Below are 18954 nucleotides of genomic sequence, written 5' to 3'. Positions count from 1 at the left end.
TTATATCTAATGGCATCAATAAAGCTTACCCGCAATGAAGTGTTGGGTCTTCTATTCGTGGACCCTGATTATGAAGGGGAATATCTGCCTGATTCTGAAAGTGAAAGTATAGCCCTACACCAAGCACAAAAGGTGAATCCTTTGCCCAATTTAGATGGTCCTTTACCCAATGTCAGTGTTGGGAACAATGTTTCTCGGGGTCGGAGTGTTCATCGCGAAGTTAGCAGGCGTGTTAGTGTTGTGGGGAACGAGGCGGGAGATTTTTACCGTGTGTGCCTCTCCACAATCACGGCGACAGCATTGTGGTGGAGACTTTGTTTGTCTAATGCCACTGGGTATGTTAGACGAGGTCGAAGTATTCATAGGACAGTTAGGGGGCAACGTGGAGGCAGGGTGGGGAGTCGCAATGACAATGACAGTAGTCCGAGCTGTGCACACTCGGCGCGCGCGCGAGGCAGATCTGGCCGCGCTGCTCCCAGCAGGAGCAGAGACGGTGTGACACGGGGCAGAGGGGCTATTATGCATAGTCTATAGCAAGCTGATGGGAATGCCGGCTTTTGAGTACTTGGCCAATGAGGATGATTTACTATATGTAGTAAATAGAAAATCTCTACAGCAAAAGGCCAACCGCTACTTGCATTCGGTTTGTTTCTACCATTTATTAGTAATGATTTACACAGTTTGTTTACTACTTACTATTTACCTGAGCATTCAGTATTGTGCAATATAGCATACAGAAGGTGAGGGACATTTTGGGGGGAAAGAAGTGCTGCATTTGATCATTTTATCATTTAAACGTGACTTTTCATGAAAATTCTATAATCCAAGATGGACGCCACCATAATGACGTCATAATATGCAAATTAGATGGGGAAATGTAATCCCTACATAAACTTTGGGTCATCCTTAATATTTCTCTAATTTACAGAAAGTCTCTATCTTTTATCACTTTTAAGATATAGCCTTTTGAAATTAAGATGTCAAAATCGAACATTTTAGGAAAAAAACTCTGGCGCCGAAACACTGTGTTTGGCATGTGTTTTTTAATAAAAAATTGCATACTTAACCTCCAATTGTCATGGTAAGGACAACATTATTGTTTTTTAGTCTTGGAACCTATTTTATTGGACTCCTTGACCCCAAAAATGTACACGTTGATACCAAATTTGTCATTATAGCTATAACAGAAGCAAAGATATGGGCCTCTCAAGTATGGTCGGCGGCCATTTTTAAAAAAATGTGCGTATATAAGATACAAAATGTGATCTCACGTGTGTCTTAGGATAAATTTATTTCTATGGCCCTAAGGTACTTCCATACCAAAGGGGACCTTTGCATCATGACTTGAAGTCAAAAGTCACTTAACCTCCCTACTATATTACATCCGAGATCAAATGACACATCCAAGATGATATCATCGTGCTAATCATGATCCGGCTAATTGGGTTCTTCGAACTCATCTGTTGTTTATGATTAGTATCGCTGGATTGAGTTATCTGAGATAACTGCGCGTTCATGCGCTGGCTTAAAAGGGGATATGTATCGATCGTAGAAACATTGATCAGCAACGCTGCTATTGGCTGTTCAGCGTGGCCAAAGAGCACGCACAGTTTTTCTCCTCAGCAGAGCAAGATAGTCGAAGTTTATTCGGAATTTTAATGTTTAATCAAAACGCCAGGAAACACAAAGTCTGCAAAAGCCAGGAGAGAGGGCTGGCAAAAAGTAGCAGACAATTTAAATCTGTTAGAAGTGGCCATGTTAGATGTTTTTATCACTTATTAGCCTTTTTTGTATTTTAATAATTGCATACTTTGTTCATTGTAATGTCAGAGTCACCACACTAGAACATGGGAACAAATAAAAGTGAAGTACAAAAATATTCTACACAGCCTAATGGTAATTTTTAGTTATATTATAGTCTCTTCTCTTTTATAAAAGGCACTGTTAAATAAATGGTTGTCTGTTTATAAAAGCAACCAAGAAAAAGGCTGAAAAAAAAGAAAAGATCTTAGTAGCCTACACTGTAAAATAATTGTACAAATATTGCTGCATTAAATGAAGGCCGCATTAAAAGTAATGATGAATTGCTTTGACTTGTGAAAGTGAAAACTGATAAACTTATATTAATGTAAAAATATTTTGCCATGAGTTATTGATCACATTTTCCCGAGTGTAGTTCATTGTAATGACATTGTGTTTTCCTCTTTTGTGCACTTTTACATAATACACCAACACTTGTATCTGTTCCCAAGAAAGTGGTGGCTGAAATATGTGCAGTAAGTGGACATTTTCTAACTTTCCAAAGGAAAGAAAGTATAAGACCTTGTAATGTCCATTTGTTTCCATTGCACTGAATAACCCCTCTCAGATAACTGTCAAATGGAGGAATAGCCTACCTGCAAGTGCATAAATAACTTTACTTCATTTATACTTGTATGCTTTATGGCTGCAATATAAGTTGCAGGATTCCACATCTATAGAAAGGCCTACAGAAGAGTCTGCACAGACAGAGGAGACATAGGCCTACAGGTGGGCAGTGGATAGACAACTTCTCCTTTTTATTTGTTGCATGAGGCATGTGTCTAATATCTTGTTGCAGGCACTTGACCACTGGCTTTTCTTTACAAAGAACAATTGAAATAAAACTCAAGGAACTAAGCATATTTGTCTTTTAAACATTTAATGATTTTTTTTTTGGCAATGTTGTGTAATATGGCACATGTAGCAATGTCACAGGCCCTGTCAGGTGTGCAACCCTCAGACTTTTCAGACACTGAAATCTTCCCTTTAGTTAGCTGAAGTTCATTTCATTGTGTGCCCTTGTCCTGGCTAGAGCTGCATTGTAACTGGTTTGGGTCAGGGAATGGGGTCATAAAACACCTGTCTGCAGGAACATGTCATAATCACCTATGAAAAAATGCAGTTCTGTTAGGATCAATAAGTGTATGTAATACAGTGAGCTTGATATTTAATTGTGGAACTTTCCTTACCACTTTCAAATAATGTGCAGGAATGTGAATCTCTGAAAATTCTTAAGTCATGCACAGATCCTGACCTTTTTGCTTTCACATTTGTGATTATGGAAGATTTGTCAACTGCCTTTTTTTATTTGATATAATATTATTAATCTGGAATATTAAGAATCACAATAGTAACTGGGCTGCACATTTACATTGTGAACCCCCTTTCTGTTCACATAATCCCCTTCATTGAGGCCTTGATGGCAGCCTATAGTCTATGGTACCAATCACGTTAGTGAAGCCTGAGTGACATACTGTAATCAGCATGGTCATGATTGTATGATCTTCATAAAAAAAGATGATAGCCTAAAAAAAAATTTGCTTTAAAAAAAACTGCTTTACAACATTGGGTCTGAAGTGGCTTGGAAATGCCAAAAAAAACAACTGTTTTTTAAACCTAAAAGCTCCAGGTAAACTCCAAATGACACGACAGACAGCACTTTCCATCAACTTCTCCGCATCTCCAGTGTAAAGGAAAGAGCCACTCGCAAATAATCTTAGGGCAATGCAAACAGTTTGTGCTGTATTTAAAGCCAGACTCCGACAAGTCGAAAATAAATGTGCGTTTCCAACAATTTAATAATGTAAACGACAATCTCACGAGTCACGAGGAAAAAAAAACATCTAAATAGTGCACAACGAAAGTGCACTATCGCGCTGCGCTGGACTTCCCGTATCAGCTCCGCTTATGAAGCCGCAAACTAATCCTGTTTACATGAAATAAGCCTGCTCCTGAGCAGGTTTAAGCTTGCGCAGCTGTTGCTATGACAGCAAGTCCAGGATGAGCTTCGAAGAACCAAACGATCCAAGATCATGCTAAATCGTCAACAATCAAATCCAGCTAACTGAGTTAGCGACGTACGAAGAACGAGCCCCTGTTTGAGAATTAACAGAGGTTTAGATGTTGATGATTTATTGTTTCATTTGAAGTCACCATGATGGAGATCAGTGACTGCTTTAGTTGGGGTTTTGACCCTTGACTTTCTAACTTTAGTTTTTCTCTGCCTGCGGTAACTCTGTGTTTATAAGACATGTTGATTATGGCTAAGAAATCAGAGAGAAAATAAATCGTGTGATGGCAGATGTGAATCAATGATGGCACACACAGATGTCACTGAACTCATTAAAATCCTTCTTTCTGACTTCGGTTTATGTTGTTGGTTAGTGAATCTGCATAAATGCCCAGACGTTTTGAAATAATATAAAGGATTTCTTAAAAGTTGTTTAAAACAAAAAAAAAAATTCTTTTAGGCACACACAGATGTCAAGATTCAGTCTATGCATCTCAACAATGGTGAGGAGCAGAATATTCAATTAGGAAAAGTAAATTACATAGACAATTCAGATCATAATTTATTCATACCGCAATGCATGATGGGAGCCATTAATGAGTTGTGATTGGTGGCAGCCACTGCAACATGCTTTATTATTGTCACCATTGTTGAGATTCACAGGCTGATTATTGATGTCTGTGTTTTAAATGAATTTATCTGAAAGTCTTTTGAGCAGAACAATGTTTATTAAATATTTTGAATTATAAGTAAAGTAGGCTACTGATAATCATAGACTGAAGAATCAGTAAACCGCTGCTAATAAGTTAAACCAAACTATCTCAGTAAGTTTCCTTTTTCAGATCACAGCATGATTTTGTCAAAACATAACCACCACTATAAGATAACATTTTACTTTGTTCATTTAACTGTCATAAATTAATAACAGCAAACAAACAACAATAAATATTAAAGTAAACATATAATGGTCTAGAGCCCAACTAAAGCAAACACCCATCACCTTAATGGTAACTTACAATTTGTGATTTTCTTCTTCAGTGATTCTGCTTGTTAACATCAGGTGTCTTCAATAATGCTCAATCATCACTAAATTAATCACTTAATTATCTCCTCAGCCCTAAATGCTGCTTCATCTGAAAGCAGGTGATGGCGATTTACTACTAATCAAGGAACCGGCTTTACTGACGAGATGCGCATAACCATATCGCGATTTAAATCGCCCAGCCCTAATTGAGCCTCCAATCAAAACTCATCAGTATCTACCAGCATGCATTGCAGCAGGAATACATTATGCTGAATTGCCTTAGTATTTTCTTTTATTATTATATCTGCTTTTATTTTTGATGTTGTTTTTGTTGCAGCTTTTTAGTAGCTTGTTTTGTGATGTTCAGAGTTTTATCTGATTATTGTGTTGATTGTCACCGTTGTTGAGATTCATACGCTGAATCTTGATGTCTGTGTTGGTTTAAATCAAACAGTAGTTTAAATCCTTTTTTCTACACCATGAATTTTTAAAGGTCTTCAGATTATCTGTTGCTTATTTACAGAAATATTATACTCAATAATATGAAATATTTATTTGTAAAATTATAATCAATATTATCACTTCATTCAAAGAGAGAGATAAGACTCTTTATGAGGTCAGTTAATCAGGCCACAATATGACGATTTTCTCATCATTAACCTCTCATCATCACCTGGTCACATTTTTTCTCTGATTTTCATGTCATAACATTTGTGTTATATAACCACACAGTTAAGGCAGTCAGAGTAAATCTAAAGTTAAAAAGTCAGAGAGCCCAACTAAAGCAAACACTCATCTCCATAATGGTAACTTCAAACTTTATCATTTTCAATAAAACATCAACGTCTAAACCTCTGGTAATTCTAAATAATTAGATTACAGGAAACCACAGCTGGCAGGTTTTTATTTTTTATATAAAAGTTCAGTTCAATGTTCAATGCCATAAAACCTAAAATATTACTACCGTATTTTACCGTATAAACTTTAGTTCAGTGCCGTAAAAGCAAAAACAATTCTACCGTATTTTTTACGGTAAAGTACTGGCAACCACAGCTGCCAGTTTTTTTCCGTAATATTTAGATCACTGCCGTAAAACCTAAAATATTACTACCGTATTTTTTACGGTAAATCGCTTTCAACCAGCTGCCAGTTTTTTACCGTAAACTTTAGTTCAATGCCGTAAAACATAAATATTTATACCGTATTTTTTACGGTAAAGTACTGGCAACCAGCTGGCAGTTTTTCACCGTAATTTTTAGTTCGATGATGTAAAACTTTGTAAAATTAGTAAACATTTGCTAACGTATTTTTTACGGTAAGGTACGGTAAATGCAACGGTAAGTTTTTTTTTTACAGTGTACTTCCAAAATCCGTACATTTAACAGTATATTAATGTAAAATTACATGAAATGTCCTGTGAGAGCTATTACAGTTTTTCACTGTATATAGTAAGGGTACATGCCGTTAAGGAATTAACATTTTTTTCCGTTGCTTTTTTACAGTTTTTTACTGTTAAAATTACGAACATTTTTAACAGTGTAGTTCACCCCAAAATGGTATTTTTTGCCATTAATAACTCACCCTCATGTCACAAATGAAGATATTTTTGAGGAAATGCGAGAGCTGTCTGTCCCTCCATTGACAGTCTACGCAACTACCACTTTCAAGCCCTAGAAAGGTAGTAAAGACCTTGTGTCGCTTCATAAAACTGAGGTTAAACCACTGGAGTCACATGGATTACTTTAATGATGTCAGCTTTCTAAGACTTGAAAGTGGTAGATGCTTAGGCTGTAAATGGAGGGACAGAAATCTCTCAGATTTCATTAAAAAGATTTTCATCTGTGTTCCAAAGATGAGCAAAGTCTTACGGGTTTGGAACGACATGAGTAATTAATGGACAGAATTTCCATTTTTGGGTGTATTTACCCGTTAAGCAATTTTTTACGAAAACGATAAAAACTATGGCATACTTCCCTATCACAGTTTCCACAAAAATATTAAGCAGCCCCACTGTTTCACCATTGATAATAATATTAAGGTTTCTTGATCATTAAATCAGTTCCCTTTCAAGGGAACTCCCGTTGCGTCGAGAATGACGCTATGGGGAACGCTTTGCATGATGACGTCTTGAAGCACATGTAAAATCAGTCCAATGGTGTGGCGGAACGTCAGAGGCGGGTGACGTCACGTACCAGGAAGCTATAAAAGCCGGCCCGAAACAGAAAACGAAAGCTTTCTGAGTCTTCAGTTGCGCTCTGTGTTGAAATCTGTCCTTGTTATTTGGTGTTGTCTGTCTATATATATATATATATATTATTCAGTATGGCGAGCAAGCAGCAGTATCGAGTGTGTGTCCATCCCTGCCCGCGTTATTTAACGGGAGGTGACACACACACTCTTTGTGTTGTTTGTTTGGGAGAGGAGCATGCCCAGTCAGCACTCGAGGGTGGTGACTGTGTGCATTGCTGTGCGCTTCCATTGCGTACGCTCCGATCCCGTTTGGCTCGGTTCAATCCCGACCACGTTCCCCAGGGCTCGGGTCCCGCCGCGGCTGAGGCTCGGCGGCGATCTCAGACCTGGGGTTCGCAAATGGATCTGTCAGTGGATGTTGAGACGGGCTCTGCCTTATCTCAGCCTCTTACTGACAGATCCAGTGCCTCTCATCAGGGTGTGGAAGCACGCGCTGCGGTTTCTTCCCCCCCGATGGAGGCACCAGTACTGCAACTATCCAGCTCTGAGGAGTTGGATGTTGTGAGTATTGAAGCTGAGTCTGAGGATTCGCCACCTCAGTCTCACGCGTTTGAGGAACTGCTCGATGTGATTACTAGAGCCGTTGACAGACTGTCTATTGAGTGGCCAGAGGATAGGCAGGACGTTCGTTCGAAAAGCAAACTCGACGAGCGCTTCCTGCCATCTCGTGCGCAGCCCCAGCGCAGGAGTCTTCCGTTTTTCCCCGATCTCCACACCGAGGTGTCGAGATCGTGGGGGAAACCAGTTTCATATAGAGTTTTTACACCAAACACATCCCACTACTCTTCTATTCACAAATATAAAGAGCATGGTTATGGGGAGATGCCGAAGGTGGAAGAGACGCTTGCGAGCTATCTCTCTCCAGCAACGGCATCTTCCCTAAAGACTCCTACACTTCCTTCTAAACCAGTGAAAATGACATCTTCACTGGTTCATAAATCGTATGCAGCCGCTGGTCAAGCAGCAGCGTGTCTGCATACGATGTCCATTATGCAGGCCTATCAGGCTGAATTGCTGGGTGATTTAGAGGAGGGCGGGGGAATTGGTCCAGATACGGTGGCTGAACTACGCAGAGCCACAGACCTGTCTCTCAGGGCCACCAAGGAGACCGCTAAATCAATCGGGCGGTCTATGGCAGCCCTGGTGGCCACTGAGAGGCATCTGTGGCTCAATCTGAGTGACATAAAAGATAAAGAAAAGCATGTTCTCTTAGATGCTCCGGTCTCCACTGTTGGTCTGTTTGGCGATGCTGTTAACAGTGCGGTTGCTAAATCTCAAGAAGCTTCTAAACAGGCAGTTGCGCTTCAAAAACTTCTCCCCCGCCGTTCATTCTTTGAGGCTGCTGAGCGGGAGCAGCCTCACTCCTCTAAAAAGAGCGCTGAACATCGTGCCACTCAAAAACAGAGCGTGTCCTCCCGTGCTCCCCCACAAAAATCACGGGGACACGGAGGGCGCGCTCAAACCCAGCAGTCTTCGAGGGGTAGGACGGATCTGCGGACCGTCATTACCGCCAAGAAGGCTGCTGGGAAAAAGTCCTGACGTCCGAGGGCTCAGGACAAATGAGGGTAGTCCCCCCCGAAGCAGAGCGGTTAACACCTCTTTTTACGGTGCCCGTCTCTCTTCGGTACCCTCAGGGGACCGTTCTGCCAACCCTGCCGCCTCCGGTGTTACAGGGCGCAGCGGTCTCCGGCGAGCACATATCTCAAGGACCACCCGGAAACGTAGTGGCCTCGGGATGCCCGCCCCCTCCGAGGAGGGTGTTAGAGCAGTCTGTTCGGTCGTTCCCTGCCGGTGCGCCGTTACAGGGCGACGAATTGACTACTCAACAACAACGAAATCCAGAAACCAGTCTCGAGAGGCTGGTACCTCTAGTAGAATCTTTGACAGCGTGGAAGCTACTGTCGAATGTTTCTCGTTGGGTCCTGCAGACCGTGGAAAAAGGGTATCAGATACAATTCAAAAAACGCCCACCTCGGTTTATGGGGGTCCTGCCCACAGTGGTGGGCCCCGAGCAGGTTCTGGTTATGGAACAGGAAGTAAACACTCTGTTAGAGAAAGGGGCCATAGAATATGTACCTCCCTCCAACAGGGAAACCGGATTTTACAGCCGGTATTTCATAGTTCCGAAAAAGGACGGGGGATTGCATCCCATTTTAGATCTTCGAGTTCTGAACGAGTCAGTCATGCAGCTCAAGTTCAAAATGTTAACATTGAGACAGATCGTGCCACAGATCAGGTCCGAGGACTGGTTTGTCACGATAGACCTCAAGGACGCATATTTCCATATTTCCATCCGTCCGTGTCATTGGAAGTTCCTGAGGTTTGCTTTCGGGGGCAAAGCATACCAATATCGTGTTCTTCCATTCGGCCTAGCTTTATCACCCCGCACTTTCACCAAATGCATGGATGCAGCTCTGGCGCCGCTGCGCCTCCAAGGTATTCGCATCATGAACTACATCGACGATTGGTTGATTTTAGCTCAGTCGCATCAGTTGGCGGTTCAACATCGAGATGTTGTTCTCGCCCACATGAAAGAGTTGGGGTTACGGCTGAACGCCAAGAAGAGTGTGCTTTCTCCACTCCAGAGGACCACTTTTTTAGGCGTAGTTTGGGATTCAGTGTCGATGCAGGCGCGCCTGTCACCGCCACGTATAGAGTCCATCCTTGCAGCTGTGAAAAGTGTAAAGCTAGGCCAGCTACTCACTGTCAAACAGTTCCAGAGACTGTTGGGTCTCATGGCAGCAGCGTCCAACGTGATACCTTTTGGACTGCTACACATGAGGCCCCTGCAGTGGTGGCTCAGGATCAGGGGGTTTTCCCCGAGGGGCAACCCATTTCGCACAATCAGGGTCACGCGGCGATGCTTACGTGCCCTGGTTATGTGGAAGAAACCTTGGTTCCTGTCCCAGGGCCCAGTGTTGGGAGCTCCTTGTCGTCGCAAACTGCTAACGACGGATGCTTCCCTCATGGGTTGGGGAGCGATCCTGGAGGGTCGCTCAGCTCAAGGTCTGTGGGAAGACCATCATCGTTCCTGGCATATCAATCGCCTAGAGATGTTAGCTGTCTTCCGGGCTCTGAGGAGCTTTATCACAGATCTCAGGGGACACCATGTGCTAGTACATACGGACAACACGTCGGTAGTCGCCTATATCAACCACCAAGGGGGTTTGCGCTCGCGCCCGTTATCCAACTTGGCACGCCATATCCTCTTGTGGTCCCAGGGGAAGTTACTGTCACTCAGGGCAGCTTACATCCCCGGGGTCCAGAATTTAGGAGCAGACACTCTGTCGAGGCAGGGGCCGAGGCCCGGGGAATGGAGGCTCCACCCCGAGGTGGTGGAGCTGATATGGAGGGAGTTCGGCCAAGCACAAGTGGATCTGTTTGCGTCTCGAGAGACTTCTCACTGTCCACTTTGGTTCTCCCTCACACATCCAGCTCCTCTGGGACTGGATGCTATGGTTCAGACGTGGCCGAGGCTACGTCTGTACGCCTTTCCCCCAGTGGCTCTGCTCCCGGGAGTTCTGGAGAGAGTTCGCAGGGACCGGGTTTGCCTGCTTCTGATAGCCCCGCGCTGGCCGGGCAGAGTATGGTTTCCCGATCTGGTCTCCCTCCTCGACGGGCATCCTCTGGAGTTACCGTCAGGAGAGACCTTCTGTCCCAGGCAGGGGGCTCAATATATCACCCCCGCCCAGAACTGTGGAACCTGTGGGCTTGGCCTCTGAGGGGGCCCAGCTCATAGAGTCAGGTCTCTCAACTGAGGTTGTTGAGACCATTCTACAGTCCAGAGCTCCCTCCACGAGGAAACTTTATGCCCTGAAGTGGAGAGTCTTCACTTCTTGGTGTAGTGACCGTCGGTTGGACCCAGTTAACTGCCCAATTGGTACAGTGCTGGAGTTCCTGCAAGACCGGTTCACGGCAGGTCTGACCCCGTCCACTTTAAAGGTTTATGTGGCGGCCATAGGTGCTTACCACATTCCTTTGGGTGGAATGTCTGTGGGGAAAGACCCTTTGATATCTCGTTTCCTTCGTGGCACTTGGAGGCTGAGGCCTGCAGTTCGCTCTAGGGTTCCGCCTTGGGACCTGTCCATTGCATTACAAGGCTTGTCCCTGGCCCCCTTTGAGCCCATTGAGGAGGTTCCTGAGAAGTTTTTAACTCTGAAAGCTCTTTTTCTCCTTGCTATTTCTTCTCTCAAGAGAATAGGGGATCTTCAAGCATTGTCAGTTGCTCCGTCATGCTTAGAGTTTGCTCCGGGTATGGTTAAAGCGTTTCTTCATCCAAGACCGGGTTATATCCCCAAGGTCCCCACTAATGTGGTCAGACCTGTTGTTCTGCAGGCCTTCTGTCCTCCTCCCTTTTAAAATGCTGACCAGGAGGCTAATAATTTGCTTTGCCCTGTGCGGGCGTTAGACGCATATGTCCACAGAGCTGCCCTGTGGCGTAAAAGTGATCAATTATTTGTGTGCTTTGGGTCCCCTAACAAAGGAGGTCCAGTGTCTAAGCAAAGGATGAGCAAGTGGGTGGTCGAGGCTATCTCACTTGCTTATGAGGCGGCTGGGCAGCCTTCTCCTTTGGCTGTCCGGTCGCACTCGACGAGGAGTATGGCGGCCTCTAAGGCCCTTATTTCAGGCCCTTGTTTCTTTACAGGACGTCTGTGATGCGGCAGGCTGGTCCTCACCGCACACTTTCGTCAGGTTTTACTCTCTGGATCTAGACTCTGCTCCAGGGTCTCATGTTTTGTCTTCCTAATGCTGCTCTCTAGATTTCACACAGGACAGACATTCGTAGCTATGGAGGCGTTGGTATAGACGTTCCCCATAGCGTCATTCTCGACGCAACGGGAGTTCCCTTGAAAGGGAACGCCTCGGTTACGACTGTAACCTCGGTTCCCTGAAGAGGGAACGAGCGTTGCGTCGCCTTGCCATATCTCCTTCATGCCTGTCAGCTCGACTTCAGACTTTTACGAAGCTTTCGTTTTCTGTTTCGGGCCGGCTTTTATAGCTTCCTGGTACGTGACGTCACCCGCCTCTGACGTTCCGCCACACCATTGGACTGATTTTACATGTGCTTCAAGACGTCATCACGCAAAGCGTTCCCCATAGCGTCATTCTCGACGCAACGCTCGTTCCCTCTTCAGGGAACCGAGGTTACAGTCGTAACCGAGGCGCTTTTTGGAATGATTTCTGAAGGATCATGTGACTGAAGACTGGAGTAATGATGCTGAAAATTAAGCTTTGCCATCAGAGGAATAAATTAAAATTTTAAAATATATGAAAATAGAGTTATTTTAAATTGTAATCATCTTTCACGATATTACTGTTTGAAGGTATATTTGGTCAAATAAATGCAGAATTAGTGAGCATAAGAGGCATTTAAAAATCTTACCAATATCAAACGTTTGAACGGTAGTATATATTAGAGGTATTGTTTTATGTCATTCTCCAAAAAAAAAAAAAATGAAGTAAACAAATGAAGTTGCTGTAACTGTATGCATGTATGTGGGTGTGTGTGGGCTGTCTGCTCCATGGACAGTCTGTGTGTGATCACTGATCCAGGAGACTTATGCCAATCTGCTCTGCGCACCTGCCCATGGTTACATACCATTCCAAAGCCCCAAGAGCCCGCCAGCTGCTCCCAGAGCTCCTACACACACACACACACACACACACACACACACACTTACTGTTGGCACCCAGAACTTTCCAAACAAGTTCATGCAAATCACAACTAAATTAGAATCCAAAAAAAAATAAAAAATCTTCCATGCTCTGTAAATGCAATTTATGACACTTAATGCCGGTTCACACCAAGAATGACAACTATAAAGATAACTGTATAACAATAACTATATTAGCATCCACACAACATTATGTTCTATTCTAAAGGTGCACTGCAGTTTTGTCATCTGCAGGTTGGATTCTGATTGGCTGTCAATGTTTTTTTTATTTACTTATTTACTTAAATTACATTTACTTATTGTAGAGTTAATGAAAGTTATCATGGACATTGATCAGAGACGAACATTGAACTGAACATTGATCAGTTACCAATGTTTGAAGTGGATGTCATGACAAATGTCAGTAGACCGGCCGGGAAGATTTTAAATCGAGCGGTTCATTCATAAATCCGTAAAATCGTACCTACATGCTGTGAAAATACAAAACGGAAGACAGAACACAACAAACGCAGCGCTGAAAATGGGCGGGGCTACATAAGCTCTATATCTTTATTGTCATTCACCTTAAAATCTCCCACTTAATTCAATGTGTTACATGCCATTTCATTTTTTTTGTGTGTGTGTGTGTGTGTGTGTGTGTGTGTGTGTGTGTGTGTGTGTGTGTGAAATACACTAGCAATTATTGAGTTATAATGTTTCTTAGCTTTTTTCAACTAAATCCCCCTTTTTCAAGTAAATCCCCACTAAATTAGACTGTCTTTGTAATGTGTAATATGTAATGTCTTCTAATGCAACATTCAGTAACTAATTTCACTCCTGACACAAACATAACCCTCCCTTAGTCTCACTGCATGTCCAGACGGGCCCAGACGTCAGCTCTGACACTGTTACCCGGCCAAGACAGTCACCAATTATAGCCTGGAATGGGAAACAGAGTTAGCAAGGCCACCTCTCGTCTGCCAGGAGCAGGTGAACCATGCGACTTCCTTTTTACACATATCCCTGCCTTTACTTACAACATTGGTCTTCTGAAATGGAATGAAATGATCATTCTCCACCCAAAAGTTTTAATTCTGTCATCATATACTCACCCTCATGTCATTCTAAACCTGCAGACTTTGAGCCCATTGACTGGCAAAAATTCTCAAAATATCTTCATGAAACTCATGAGGGAGAGTGAATGATAAGAGAATTTATATTTGGGTGAAGAATCCCTTTAAAAGTTAACTGGTTTTTGAGTTTGGTTACAAATTGTAAATGTATATATTATATATATATATATATATATATATATATATATATATATATATATATATATATATATATATATATATATATACACACAATGACTAATTGGCAATGGCTCTTTAAATCCATCCTGTTGGAATGCAAAAAATCACGCTATAATGAATAAAGTTGAAGTGTCTGATCTTGACCAGATCAAGTCTGGTGGACTATATGTTTTCGTCCTTAAAGTGCAGCTATAGAGATGGCAAATGGGCTTGAATAACAGGAATGACCCTCACCTGATGAAAGTTTACTACTATAATGCTTCAAATTGAATTGTTTCTTGCATTTTACCTACTCACCATCAGTCCAATCAGCTGCTGACTAAAAGGATGTAAGAAGCTGAAATGGATCTGTAAGTTTGGAAATTCTCCAGGAGCCCAACAGGAAACACAGTACGACAAACTACTCAACCCAGGAGCCCAATAATAGAAAGCAGCCCAAGCTGGGCCCTATTAGTGTGTGTGCCATTTCACGAATGTAACAAATGGCCAAACTCCTGAAGCATTCTAGAGATTGCAAACATTTTTCTGATCACACTATCAGTTTAAACCCAGCTCTCTGCAACAAAATCTTAATTCGGTGCAATTCCGCTGCAAATTTCCCTCCTTCAGCACTAGCATTATCCGTCAGACAATCCTCGCATTTCTCTCAAGTATCCAATCTTATTGAGAGTCATCCATCATCACGCACTCTCAGCTTTCTATCCATTTCGGAAAGAAAGAGAGAAAGCCAAGACCCTCCGCCTATTTTTAGCATTCTGTTTGAATCATATCTTTACAATTACACTTTACATTGCAGACAACTTAATTCATATAATACCCTTATCAAAAAACATGTCAACAGCTGACCAGAAAAAAAACAAGCACAAGCTGTAAACATGAGTTACAGTCTCTAGTAAACCAACAACAGGTCTCCAAACAGCTGCTGTTTATGAATTATGAGGGAAGATGTGAAATAGAATGGCTTGGAGAAAGATAGGAAGATATCAGTCTTTAGATAACTTCAGATAAATATTCCTCCACAGGCAATCGCAGGAAGGAGGGAGAGAATTCGATTAGACTGTCATGGCGTCTCAGATGCATTAACTGATAAAAAAAAATAAGATGGAGGAGAAAAAGATGTGTGAAAGGGGGAAAAATACTAATGATGATTGTCTCTGTCCCTTGGGAAAGATGTTGTTCGTACACTGAGAACACTTATTCCCTTTAGAGCTGAATATTACCAAGGCCGATTATGGAAGTAGCAACATTGGTTCTTGTATTAACTAGACCATTTTTGTGCATAAAATTGTGATTATAGTCATTTAACAATTTAATGTAAAGACATCATTATTAACCAGAAATAAAACAGCAAATTCATTCAGCAACTAAATTTGAATTAAGTTCTAACAATGGCATACAAACCTATTATAATCAGTGTGTTGAGAGAGTAATATTTCCTATCCTACATTATTTGCTACCAGTGCTATTTTTTTCCCACCTCAGAGCTTATCTGCATATTTCCTGGCAAGGTTAATTTTTTTTTTTTTTTTTTTGTGTGCAAATGTTTACCGCTATAGCTGAGAGAAATGCAAAATATCGATAAAATTTGTGCTGACACAAGTGTTGTTTAACTCTGTTGTCTAATTCTATTGATACTTAAAATGTCATGAAAAACTAATTTGGAAACACTTTTTACAAGTAAATGTTGTGTCATATGCCAGAATTACACATGCGTCTACATGTTGCTCCCATCAAAGCACTGTCCTCAGTAACTCTCTCCATTTTTACAACAATTTGGGGAAATCTGGGATGAGAAAGATATAGAATTCGCACTATTCATAAAATTAATTATGGAAATGTCTCGTTTTTTTTTTTTTTTTTTTTTCGCATAGACCAAAACTTATGCGAAGACTCATTATTTTTACATTTTTTAAAGAATGATTTTATTGATGTCACACCATTTTATCTGTAAAAGTTCAATTGGGTGGAATTCACAAACTTTTTTTTTTTTTTTTTTACACTTTTTTACTTTGTCAATAACGTGGATGGAAACATGGCTATTTTCAGACTAATTAAATAATAAAAATCACACTTGAAAAAATAAATAAAAAATTAAAGGTATAATGTCCACTCAAACATCCACACATCTAAAGTGTTATAGGTTCATGATGATGAACTGTCTGATAGATGCACAAACACACACTGTTTATGTGTCGATGTGGAAAGAGAGTAAAAGAGTGTGAAACCTGAAAAAAAAAAGTCGCACTGGTTTCAACTGACCCCCTAAATTAGGTCAATATGGTGGATTTGTTCCAGGCCCTCTAGATCTAGATCAGTCTGAAGGCATCTATACAACCCATAACTCACTGATATTGCCTTTCTACCACCACCCGTGATACCATACGCACAGTTACTCTTGACCCACTTCTGTACACCAGAAAGTTGCAATCTAACAACATTTCCTGTGTGCGAATGCAGAATATTCAGTGACACACTCTTAGACCAGGTACGCACTGCTGTTGCTGAATACGGTTAGCACTCTTCATACCGCTCTGAATGCACAGAGGATTGCTATTTATGAAAGTGACTTTCTATAACCAAATTCACTCCAATAATTGTGTGTACAGAACTAAATTGAACTTCTAATTGTTAAAAGAGTGACAGCAGTTTCATTTGGACACTGAACGCTCATCTGAGGTGCTAGAACAACCCCAAAACCGTAGCCAATTTTGACACTGTTTCTCTCCACTATAGAGATTCTATCCTATTAGCACTGCAGTCTAGAGGAAACAATACCCTCCAGAGAGAGAAAGCTGTTTGAACGCAGTAGCTTGATGAGCATAAACAAAACACGCTGCCTATGTCGACACCAATTTACTAACAACCGCTGGACATTAACCCATGTCCTCAGACAGGACAAACAAACTTACAATCCAAAAATAGCAGAAACATTGCAGTGCCATCTGCCAAGCAGTGTAGATCCAATGACACCCCCCCCCCCAATTCAGAGACAGATCTGATTGTCGAATTGTAGAATTAATATTGTAAAGAAAGTTTCCTGTCTTTTGCTCCAGAACGTTGAACTGAAATCATCAGCTCTGTCGGTATCATGCATATCCTGATAGGTGACTTTAGGGACAAATGACAAGATCTCAATCAATAAGATCTTCATATTTCATTTTTAAAATTCATAATGTGGTATTACTAATACAGTGTGTGAGCTAAGTGTACATATGGACTGAGGTCAATCTACAAGAAATATTATCACACACACAATTTAATCTAAATAGGAACATTCCATTGACATCTACTGTCTTTAAACACAGCTAGTTATAAATACTATAACCTAACCCTGACAGAAAACTTTCAACATATTTTTCATAATAAAAATAAATAAATTACTTTATACCATTTTTACAAAATGAGGACATCCCCCCCAAAAAGAGGGTTTTGAGAGTTGTATTAATACTTTCATTCAGCAAGGATGCATTAAATTGATCAAAAGGTGACAGTAAAGACATTTATAATGTTATAAAAGATTTCTATTTTAAAAAATTCTAGGGGGAAGTATCACATTAATCAGCACAACTGCTTCACCAAAGAAATGTTTCTTGAGCAGCTAATCAGCATATTACAATGATTTCTGAAGGATCATGTGACACTGAAGACTGGAGTAATGATGCTTAAAATACAGCTTGGTCATCACAGGAATAACTTACATTTTGAAATAGATTACATTGAAAACAGCTGTTTGAAATTGTAATATTTCACAATATTAACATTTTTGCTGAACTTTTACACAAATAAATGCAGCCATGTTGAACATGCAGACTTCTTGTCCAATTTTTTTACATTTTAAATGTAAAAAAAAAATATATATATATATATATATATATATATATATATATATATTTACATTTAAAATGATTAGGTTACACTTTATTTTGAGGTGTCCGTGTTACAGTGTAATCATACATTTAAGTACTAATAAGTAATAATAATGTACTTACTATAGAGTTAGGGTTAGGATTAGGTTTAGGGTTAGCTGCATGTAATTATGCATAATTTATAGTTATTATAACAGCAACTACATGTAACATGTATAAAAAGGACATTGTAAAATTAAGTGTTACCAATTATTTTAACTACAATGGATGAAACTAAATATTCAAAACTGTTGAAGTTAAAAAATTTGTCATAGTTAATGTTGCCCTATACTAACCTGAACTCTATCCCTAACCCTAATATAACTTGTATTTTCAGGATAACCATAAACTATGTTATTTATGAATCCTTTCTCATGAGTAGGCTATGCCCAGTTTTGTCCCCAAACTTTGTGGATGTGGACATTCCCCCCCACCAAAAAAAAGTATAGCAATACGAACCCATAGACACACTGAATCACACTCACCTCATAGTCCTGTTCTCTTCTTCTCTTGCAGTGAATATAATCCAGAGATCTTTTGCATTGCTCCACACACTTCCTTGCTCTCTTTGTATCTATTACGCATAGAGAGCTCTGTGATTTACAAAAGCTGCTTCCACTCCACAGAGCTCCCATGAGCTAGTGTCTTCCACAACTAACTCATCTGATTGCCCAGGCCAAATCAGAGATAGAGAGAGAGAGAGAGAGAGAGAGAGAGAGAGAGAGAGAGAGAGAGAGGGGGGGGGGGGGGTCACAACAGGATCCAAGAAGGGCAAATTCCTCAGAACAGAGCTGTATGCTAGATGAACTGAGAAAGACGGACACTCCAAATCTCTGATTACATCTAAGCAAAGAGCAGCTGCTGTGAAACGGTGACACAGGACTTCTGCTGGCCATGAAATTGTATTGGGGGAGGGGAAGCAAGACACGAGGGGTGCTGAAATGTGTAACGTACACATACATACAGTATACACACATTATGTTCTTCAGTTAACAAA

The 18954-nt window shown here is 41.0% G+C and overlaps 1 protein-coding gene across 6 annotated transcripts in view; it reads right to left on the bottom strand.

Annotated features, from left to right (window-relative positions):
- Window positions 1-18616, bottom strand: part of myo16 (myosin XVI) — a 259231-nt gene extending 240615 nt beyond the window's left edge. For 5 of the 6 annotated variants that reach the window (XM_081368814.1, XM_081368815.1, XM_081368812.1 and 2 more), the window contains exon 1: window positions 18443-18616. The gene's annotated coding sequence lies outside the window, so the exon portion shown is untranslated. Of the gene's footprint in view, window positions 1-12684; window positions 12727-18442 lie in introns of all 6 variants that reach the window. The other variant, XM_081368813.1, reaches the window with a different exon arrangement.
- Between the last annotated feature and the right edge of the window lie 338 nt (window positions 18617-18954).

The sequence above is a fragment of the Scardinius erythrophthalmus genome (genome assembly GCF_964197995.2).
Source record: "Scardinius erythrophthalmus genome assembly, chromosome: 6".
Taxonomy (NCBI): domain Eukaryota; kingdom Metazoa; phylum Chordata; class Actinopteri; order Cypriniformes; family Leuciscidae; genus Scardinius; species Scardinius erythrophthalmus.
Note: the sequence above shows the minus strand (reverse complement) of the source record. Positions and strands in the feature narration are given on the sequence as shown.